We start from the raw sequence: 10,962 nt of genomic DNA, 5'->3' as shown, positions 1-10,962 counted from the left end.
AATTGACCAATGGCTCATCTAAAGTAGGGAACTGACTCATTGTGCACTACAGCTGTCAGCAAGTCGACTAATTGATATTACGCTTGTTGGGGCCAAGCCCAGGATGGATTGAGATGAATAGAAAAGAAAGTCGAGGCTGGATTTCTCCTGTATGTTTGCACAGCACCTAGCACAGCGCCGTCCAGAGCTGCCCCAATGTTGCTAGGTATTGCCACAATAGAAATAATAATAAATAATAATAATTAAGAAGAAGAATAAGAAATAAATAATAAGAAATAATAAGAAATGGTGGAGGTGGTGTATGGAAAAAATGGGGAAATGTTTCCACAAAACCACAGTCTAGCTGCTTCCATTTTTCAAGTGTTCAGATGACCCATTTTTCACATGACATTGCAAATTCTTCTAATGAAAACCCTGGCTGTACTTGAGAAACACGTTCTTTGGTTAAAAATAAAACAAAACAAGAAAAAATATCGACAGAGGTGTCAGAACAAGGTCAACATTTTTGGGACGGTGGGCACAGAGGGAGCTCTTCTGAAGTGAATGCTGCAGATGAAAAAGACCAGCATTGCCCTGGACCACAAGCCCCTTTGGTGATCAGTAGCTGCAAGCGAGCTAACCATGCTGCCCAGAAGCCTGCAGCAGAGGAAATCGGTCACAAACTGGTAATGAAGCCATCCCTTCAGCACATCAGCAGCACATTCAAACCTATGCCCAATGTTGGATGCCATGGGGCAACAAGGTGGGTGAGCTTACAATTAAGCACGCTCCGCAGCGCTTTGCTGATGCCAAAGGTGTTGCCTCCCCACGTGAGATGAAACCACATGTGCCTTGACATGGGTTCATCAGTGAGGCGGGATGGAGCTGTGCTTCCCTGCACAAGGGTAGAAAGCCTAAGCTTAATGCAACTCCTCATCCTCCTTACCATCAACACGGCAATTTGGAAGCCAGATCCAGATGTCATGTTGGGGCCATCTGCCCTAAGGTTAGCTCTGTACCTCTTCAAGAAGAGCTGAGTAAATGTAATTTTGGAGGATACTAGGGTGTCAGCAGAGAGCTGGCCTACAGCTCTGTGGTCCCAGAGTGAAAATGGGGAAAGGACCAGCGAATCTGTCATCTGCCTTTGCCAGTTTTTCCTCTCAGTCCTTCCTGGCCCTCTGGCCTTCTCCAGATGTGTCATGTCTTAGTCACTGCACTTCAGACCCAGACACCATCAGGTTCCTCCACCACCAGGCTGGAGCAGCCCAAGAAAGCCCATTGTGCAGCCCAAAACTTGTCCCCACTGCACCACGGGAGCTTGGAGACCATCTGACACATCAGAGGAGACGCAGCTTCAGGACTTCCGCCCGTTTTTCTCTCCCTTGGCTGCGAGCTTCTTCCTTTAGACTAGCGCTTTGATTTATTGTACTTTTTGTACTTCTGAGCACCTGGAACGTGTTTTTGTCCCATTAATTTTGACTTGGAAGTTTCAGTGTTTCCCAGAAGAAAAATAAATCACTCAAGCTGGGAAGACGCACCCCACACAACCTCCTCCCTTGTCTGGGGGCCCCTCTCCTGCCTTCCACTTTCTTTTCCCTCCTACTGTTCCCTTCCCCCTCCTCCGAGAGGGAAGAGGGGGTGATAAATGTGCCACGCAAGGTATGAACTTCACATACCAGGAGCAACGACGTAATCCTGTCTGTCCAAACATCATTTTGCTGAGCACCTAAATAAAGCCCTCTGCACCCAGCACATTTCCCATTGCTGGAGATGAAGACTGTGGTCCCAGGAAGGAGGGAAACCACCTGGAGGGGTCTAATCACTGCAGAGGCCTGCCTCTACTTCTAAAGCTTTTGGCCCCCAGAAGTCTGAAACACCTCTGGATGGCCAGTATTGGGCTGAAATCGCATTTCCTTTAAGGTCTCCCCAAAGGTGTTTCTTCCAACCCAAATGTCTGAAGTCTCTAGCCATTGCAGTATTACTTCTCCCACTTTCCCAGGCTGCCTCCTAGCCTGTTCTCTTCCTCCTTGCAAGGAAGAAACCTGTAGTAGCACTTACTGGTCTTCCAGAACAGATGACATACCCCAGATCAGGCCTTTTCCCATTTTATCAGGCCCAGGGACATGGCAATGAAATATTTGTACTCTTGGTTTCTGTGGTCAATCCCATGCCCCTGCCCCAGTCCTCCAAGAACACTGATTCCTTGCTAAAATCCTGCTGTGTACGTTAAACCTTCTGCCAGGATAACTCCTGCTCTGCACTGGGGCCGTTACTGCTTTGCTTTAGGATATTCGCTAAATACTCAATGGTTAGAATTCTGTAACATCCTTCCTTCCCTCACCACTTGGACAACTAATTCAAATTTCTTTCAGTGATGAGCACAAGATGGACAAATTAGATACACTTGGCACTAAAGGAAGTGTTTCAAAAATCTATGAAATATTTGTCTAATCAAGACTTGGTTGAAAAAAAATAAATTTAATTTAAAGATAGCCTTAATCCCCAAATTCAGACCTGGTTTAAGGTTTTCCAGAATTTGCTTTTCCATTCAGTATAGGAAATACAGTGAGGGTGATTGAACTTGTGAGTTCACTTTACCATTTTGTTATATGATAATGGTATAATTTTTTCCCCCTCTGGAAGTTAGATTTACATGGTCATTCAGTCTGTCATCTATCTGTCACCCCCAGATTTCTCCACCAGTTGATTTTTCACACTAGTTTTGACAGACAGCTGAAGGTCTCCAAAGAAATTATGTTCCTGTTTCTACATAAAAATACAGATTCAAAGAAAGGAGTGATTTCAACCTAAAGAGTTTCTGCTTAATTTTTATCCTATTAGCTGGTTTCTACAGGGCAGGTGATGTACATAGCAGATTGTAGGAGTCAAATTGTACAAAAAACCCAAGGGAATTCTAAAGGTGCACCAGAAAACAATGGACAATCTTAAAATAAATCAGTTTAACAAGCCATCAACTTTGAGATGTAAATCTATAATGACCAGACTCTTCTTGCTGCCATTCTTTGCTCTTCTAGTTTCTGTCTGGATTTGAGTCCACTGAAACTCTGCTAGAAGGGTAATTCCCTCTGGTGTTTCCAGGCTGTCGAGAAATATCTGAGTAGAAAGTATTGGAAGTTCTTCCAGAAAGCACATTTTCACATGGTTTCCAGTTGTATTTTGTATGCTGCAGTCCCTAGACACAGCGTGTGCATCACAACCATGAGGCAAACCACTTCAAAATGGTACTCAGCCCAGCACAGAGGCCAGAGCAACCAGTGCCACATGTGTTAAAACTGGTGGTGACTTCAAAACCACCACCTGTCCTGATGGTGGCATCTGTTAAAAAAAGGTAGGAAACTTTCCTCTAGACCAGAGGTTTGAATTGCTCGGTGATGTCATCAAGAGCATATTTAGGACGTATCTCAACCTAGACTTTGTCAGTAAGTTAAATGGATTGCATCACCAAGTGCCTGCTTCTCTCCCTTATACTAAACATAAAAGTAATGAAAGTAAATGAGACAAAAAAAAGATAAATTATTCCAATAAGGAAATTGTAAAGGATCCAAGTTTTCTCACTTTATATCCCGATGCCCTTGAGGAGTTACAGCATGGCACTCAAGAGCATCAGAGTCTTGTCCAATTCCAGAAGTGCAGCTCAATAGAACTTCATTTTGTACTGCCTTGACCAAATTCCACTGGACCAAAGGGATTTCCTGGGCCAAAACCATCCTAGGAGAGTGAAAAATGCAGGCAAGTGTGTTTTATGAAACAAGACAAGTATGAGTGCTCTACCTGCAGTGCCGTGAAGCTGCACGGAGGATGTTCTGTTCCAGAGGGACGTGGGGAGTGCAGTAGGTTGCATGTCAACGGGGGTGCTAGAATAACACTACTTACACACTACATTGCTAAGGAGACCCACTTGGGACAGCACAATAAATAACACCACTACTTAATAGCTCTGTAGTGCCTTTCAGCCGAATATCTCTAAACACTGTACAAAGGTTCGTTGGAACTGCTGCTAACCCCAGGCGAAGTCGCACTCTCTTTGCCATGCGGCAGATAAGGAAATTGAGGTTACATTATTTCCAGGAGGTTGTGACAGGGGCCACAGTAACAGCCAAGAGTCCCATCACCTATTCCCTTTTGCCCCAAGGGAATCATGGAAAAAATGGAAATGGAGGTCTGAGTCCATACTCAAGTCAAGATACACTCCAGGAATGGTTTGTTTTGTTCCTTCACCAGGGCTAAATCAAGCAACAATGCAGGGGAAAAAAAAAAAATTGAAGATATGAGGAGGAAAAGTTAAGAAAGTGCAGAATAGAAACATGGTCAGCTCTCTGCACGGTACATTTATAAATTCTTGGAGCTGGTAGATATGAACCTAGACCTACAGGACACAATTGTCCTCCTATGTTGGAAGCTGAAGACCATGGAGGACACTCTAGGGCATCAGCCTGCACTAGATGTCCATCAGCTAAGTGTGTGGAGTCTGCTGTAGTGCAAACAAGAGGCAGACCTGAAGCACAGATCACCCAACCCAGCTGTTTTGCCCTGGTATTGGATGAATAATGCCAGTGTGAGGCTGGTCCTTTACACAGACTGTAGCAGGCATGTAGATGATGAACTCAGATGTCAACGGCTACACTGAAGACACATAAATTTGGGCAGAAGACTCCTACCTTTCACAGCAGCACTGGGATTAGAGAGTGTCTGTCCCTTAGACCTAACCATACCTCACGTGTTGGAGACAGGAACAGAAATAACATCAGATGCAGGGGCAACTGTGAGAGATGTGGGGTAGCTTTAGCATGAGGTGCCTTCATGAAGGTGTCACCTCTCAGACCTACAGATTTATGAGTCCCTTATGCCAAGATCTGGCAGTGGCAGTGTCCACACCTGGGACACTCTGAACCGAGCAGTAGGTTGGCACCTGTTTGTGACACTGACAAGAACTTTATTAAACAATTGTGAGCTGTGAAGCAGTCTTGGCTTCCACAGAGATCACCAGGAACCAAGGGAAACTCTTTCCAGCTCCTAGGGTAAGGCCCATCCTTGAGGGACAGCCCTTCCCTTCATCCAACAGCAATGCCAACATCTGAGTAAGCAAAGACCTATGGACACCAATCCGTTTGCTTCAAAGGCACGATAGTCCTTCCTTCCTAAGCCCCAACCATAATGAAACAGTCTGTTAACTCTAAGCTGCTATTTTTTAATGAAAAAAAGGAGGAATTCAGATTGTTATGTTTTCTGACCTATAGCTAGCAACACATAACCCCCACTGTCCCTTTGCAACTCTAAAGCGTTGATGTTAGTGTAACGTAAGATCCTGAGGAAGCGATTCCTCACAAATATTATGATGGGGTTGTCATGTTGTGGTCCATATGGAGTGATATACAGACTGAACAACAAACTGTCCTGCTGGGACCCAGCCCCAAAAGACGAGTCTGCCTCTCACAGTCTACTCTGCACATGCTGGGGTTGTTTCTTCAAGGCGGCTCCTTCGGGGAAAATGAGGGAGGAGGGACCAAGGTACGAGAGGAACAGACAGTCCGCTCCCAGGGATGCAGTGACCCATTACCACTTGCTCTAAATCAAGCAGTAAAAGATGGTTGATGAGGGTCTGTTTGGCTGAAGATGCTCTGTCCAAAGGAGGAAAAAAGGAAAGGGAGGCATGTGTTGGTTTGTGTACAGGTGGAGGTTTGCTTTGGAGCCAAAAGGGGCTTTTTACTAAATAGTATGGGATTTCAGGGGCTATTCTGGTCCTCCTGCACTCACCCCTCCTCACGCCGGCAGTGCCCTGTGGAGGTGGCTCTGCCTGTATAAAAAGAAGTCAAGCAGCCCAGAGGAGCCCTACTGACAAATTTACACTCATTTCAGACACAAAAGAAACATCAGAGCCCCAGCATCTCTTAAAAACAAAGACACCTGCTTTAATGATATCCATGTCCAAGTCCAGGGGAGCTTTATGGGAATGTCTCCCACTGAGAAACAACTGTAATACCAAAACTCCCGCCAAACATTGGATATCAGCTCTTCCAAGACTGGCTATAAACCTGTGGCCTTGTCCAACTTCTTTTTATGTTTATAGAAATTAAGGAAGGAAGAAAACTCCAAAAGCCCATCTGGTTGTCTCCTTCCTCCTCTCGGGGAAGATTCCCACCCCTGGAGTTAATTTCTGTTCCCTAGGACCAGGCTTTTGATTTGGCAGCTTGCAGATCACGTCCAGCCTGCCAGACACCACGGTGGACTCCTCCGTGCAGATCCAGAGCAGACGGCTTGGGGACCTACCATGAGGGTCCCGTAATGCTGAAATCCGGTCCAGCCAGACCTCCTGTCTCCTGGACAGCAGTGTGGGATCAAGGACAGACCTAAGCTGCAGCAGGACCCAGCAGGTCCACCACTGCCTCTGCTTGGTCCATGCAGAAAGGAGCCCTCTCCTCCCACCTCAGGGTACCCAGGCATCCCTGGGAGGCAGCTCAAGCCCACCTGGAAGACCCACAGCACCAGGGAGTATCTTGCCATTTCCAGCTGGAGTGAGCCACCACACTCCTTTCTCAGATCCCAGGACCACCGTGATTGCATTTCGGCAGGCACCCCAAGCAGCACCAGGCTGCTGGAGCTGTAAAGATGCACAAAAGGCTGTGGTCCCTCTCCCCATGGCTCAGGCATTCTTCGGGCTGCTGGTGCCTTTGAGCTGCAAAATTACCTCCCATGAGAGCGCTCCAAAACCAGAGCATTTGTGCAGCAGGCTTCTCCATGAGCACATTTTCTCCAGAGGCATGAGGCACGCATGCCTGGGGGCTCTGCTGCTGTGGGAACCTTCAGAAACTAGCAATGTCCCAGCCTCTCTTAACCTTGTTCTGTGGCATATTACAGTTGGTGTGTTGGTACTGACGTGCTATAGGGTGATTAGGGTGGTGTTTTGAGGGTGAAGAGTAAAGAATAAATGTCCTTTGTATTGAACCCTATTGAAAAGTTGTCTGTCATCACTGACTGAACTCAGTGATGCTCCTTTCCAAGTTTCAGCTCCTGTCCCAAGTTTCTCTGCCTCCCTGTACCACTGTAGGGAATATATTCACTGCACATCCCTTCTCAAAACACCCACTGCCATCGAAGGGCCTTCACTGACAGCCTTCCAGGGCTAAGTCTAATGCATCTTGCCCCAAGGGAAAGGTAAGACCAACCCACAACAATTCTTGCTGGGAATCCAGTTCTCCAGCCACTTCCAGCACAGCAGAACAACCCCAGCTCCGTGGTTTCCCTTGCAATTGATATTTTCTCTGCCATATGGACAAGAAAATTTCTGCCAAGAAAATAATTATGCGCTGACATGAAGGCAGGCCTGCAGGGAGCATTTAAATCTATGTGCAAGGACTCCAGATCCAAAGGGGAGATGGGTCTAATCCCCACCTCAGAGAGACAGATGCCATTTGCAACCCTTTCTCAGGCCATAATCAGAAGCCTACAGTTCTCTGCTATGCCAAGACACAGCACCCCAGTGCTCCTTTGATGTAGCTGGGTTTTATTGCTTTACTACAGAAGAGTATAGGAGCTACAGCCTATTTCAAGGCCCTCAGCATCCAAACAACAGGTGGTCACACATTACAAGAACATGGGTGTCTTGGAAGGTTTATGGTTCAAGCAAATGTCACAGGCAGAGGGCAAGAGGAGACGAAGTGGAGGGCAGGACGTGGCTTCCCCATCCTCTCAGCAGGTAAGTCCCCATTTCTCAGAGTCTTGCCCTGTTTGTCTGCTGGCTCCTTTTCCATCACCTGACCCAGCTCTTGCTGAAATTATGGACCTGACCAGGTTCCCTGAACTCTACCACGTCAGCCAAGGAGAAACCCTGCTCTCAAAGTCAGAGTCACCTACACATACGCAGGAGCCCTTGGAGGGAGGGAGCCCCTGGTTTGCTCACCTCCTCCTGTGGTCTAGAAGAAAAGGACCCGTGGAGGACAAAGTGGACCAGATCCCTGCACCCTGAAAGAGATCCCAACATCAGCTTTCCCTCAGCAACTGTGGCACATGGGCGCAGCTGGATCAAAGCTTCTCAGTGGCACAGGCAATGCTGAGGCTTGGTACCCTCCCGACAGGGGGATGAGGCTGCCCCAGGCCTGAGAAGGAGAGAGCTATGGGGACAGGCAAGGGACAACTCCAGGGCTGCAGGAGGACAGGGGGGCAACTGAGGGCACAGCAGCTGGAGCACATGGTTGGCTTTTTACCATCAGGAGCCTGTTGCCATTGGCAAGTGCCTACTGAGCTTGTTGGCAGAGCAGTTCCCTGTGGCTTCTGCCATCCATGAGACAGATCACAGACCAAGCACCCTGGTCCTCCCTGGCGTCTAAGCTGGCCAAATCAAATGCACATAAACCTGTCTCTCCATCATGATAAAGCCAGGTGTACTTGAGGACACGCGGATACCACACCTCCATGTGAGGCTCTATCTTTTCCCCTAATTGTCTCAGCAGAGATTACAGGTACCCACAGCATCTCCTACATACACCATTCACAATTTGCTGTCGTTTATATTAATTTTTTTTCACAGAAACCACCACTGCCACACTGAAGCAAGCACAAAAGGAAATACAGAAAAATCAAGCAGCATGGAAAGCTGTATCTCCTTCTACAGAAATAGGATATTGCAAGGAAAAATTTAAGTACAGCAACTCCACTGCTGAGGAATACTGAGGGCTGCAATTTCTCTTTGCTGCCAAGGTTGGACAAAGGTGGGAGTGATTTGTTGCATCCTAAGAAGACAAAGTTTGTACAGCCACTCTTGGAGCGTGTGGGAGGGAGTATATATCTGTCTGACAGGCTGCCTGTTTTTCCGCTATCAATTTTTGAGCCCCTTCACCAGTTTCCAGCTAATTTGACAGAAAAGCAGCCGTCTCCGAAGTACTTGAGTTCCAACTTTTTTTGTAAAGGAGGGAGGGAAAGAGAAAGAGAGAGAGACAATATAAATGTCCCCACCGAGGAAAAGCAGGTATATGGTTTCTGTCCTTATTAGACCCTAGAAGATCTACAGTGGAGAAGCTGTGAACATCCCAAACATTGCAAATCTTCAGCAAGGTCATAGCTAGCAGGCATTGGAAACCCCAAAACAGAAAATGGAAATGCTTTTAATTCGGGTGCATTGCTACTCATTGGTAAAGCACAGCAACCCTTGCAGAGGCCAGGAGTCGCCGGTGCTGACTGCAACAGGTTGAGCAAGCCCGAAGTGTCTCCTCAGCTGGCATTATAGGTTTATCATATCTCCTCTTGCTCTTCTACTTCCCCTTTACAAGTCAGGGACATATTAATCTCATCCTGCCGGCACCTTCCTCCCCAGGAGAGCTCTGCCTCCTCCTATCCACCACCCCTCCGCCGACCCCAGCTTTACTGCCGGAGTCTGCAGGACAATGCCGGAGTGAATTTGCACTTGTATCTCCTGCTGTTTGTTATGATGGCCTGGAGTATTTCTCCTGCTGGAGAGTTCGTTTAAATTCTTACATTTCCAGCCAAGCCTTTGTAGATGAGCGAATCCATGTGTCCTTCTCTGGTTTTCCCCTTGGAGCACTCCAAGCTTTTCTGGTCCTGCCCCAGCCATGGTGTCCAAGTCATGCCTGCCTCATGGAGAGACAGGAAAGATTTGTGTCGTGTGTGTCTACATGGTCAAATTCTCAAACCCCATGGGTTTCCACATATCATTATCCCAAGGTTTTTGGCTTCCTCTCTCCCAGTTTTCAATATTCTTAACTCTTTCTTTTGCTCTGCAAATACACTAAGTGCTGATCGACCAGAAAAAACACCCCCATACCATGATGTTGAGAGGTTGATAGTATTTGGGGCATCAGAAAAGATCATTTCACCTAGGAGGACAAGCAGGTGACACAAACCAATTCTTATTTTTTGATAGGATGTTGACTGTTTTTAGCAAACATCCACAAATATTCTGCTTCCCTCAGTGGTGTGAACAATCAAAGAATAAGGGGTGATTGCTTCAATGTCTGCGTTCATGTGATGTTTGTGCCCCAAAAGCCCCATTTACCTGTCTTCCCTTAGCCTGTATCTCTAACACATCTCCATTAGCTGGAGAAAATGAGGGAGGAGATGAGATTAGACCGGTATGAAAAAAAGAAGCAGAAATCCTGAAACAAGCACATGTAGCCAGAATTGATTCATCTTGCTGGTTTGTTTTGCTCGCGGAGAGGGATATGAGGGTTTTCTGAAAGCCACATGGAGAGTATATTGCCAGTATAATGGTATCCTCTACTAGGAAAAAGAGCGACAGAAACATTATTCACTCGTTGGGTGTTTCAGTGAGGTAACCACGCTGCATTTCGCTGTCCCTGAGACAGGAGAGATGTTAATTATTCCTTCCACTGAGCTGAAATATGGCCACTTATGCAACTGAAGCCTTTACCTGCCTCTGTCACTGCCTTAGAGCTGGTGTTGATGCTCTCAACTTAATGATTTCTAGCTGGCTGTAGACCACAAATCTACATCCTTCCAGTGGAGAAGCATTTCTCTTTCTCCTTTCACAGCGGCTCAGGGTGAAACCCAGCCCTAGTTAATGCACTCTAACCAGCACAGGAGTCCATGGATCCTGGCGTGGCAAAGGGCTTGATTTCAGTCAGAGTCAGACTTCTGGAGGTGACTAATCCCATCAGCTTCACTAGTCGTGGTGTGTAGGCACTGCTCAGCCCCCAATCTGGACCACATGGAAAAGCCCTCACAGGATGCAAAACACAATACCACTGGGAGTATTTTCTGTGATGCCCTATTGAATTTATATCAGACTGAATCGGCTGGGGTAGCTCAGGGATTCAGCAGGAAAACACATGGGATGCTCATCTCCAGGGCAAGCAAGAGAAGCGCAGCCTTCCAGAGAGCACAGGGACACACCATGCCGTATTTCTGCTTCCAGGCACGAGCAGGGAGGATCACAGACCCCCCTCAGCTTTCCCTTCCCACACTGTCACCCAACAGAGAAGATATTTTAGC

The sequence above is a fragment of the Phalacrocorax aristotelis genome, chromosome 1 (assembly GCF_949628215.1).
Source record: "Phalacrocorax aristotelis chromosome 1, bGulAri2.1, whole genome shotgun sequence".
NCBI classification, from domain to species: Eukaryota; Metazoa; Chordata; class Aves; order Suliformes; family Phalacrocoracidae; genus Phalacrocorax; species Phalacrocorax aristotelis.
This window is presented reverse-complemented; position numbering follows the sequence as displayed.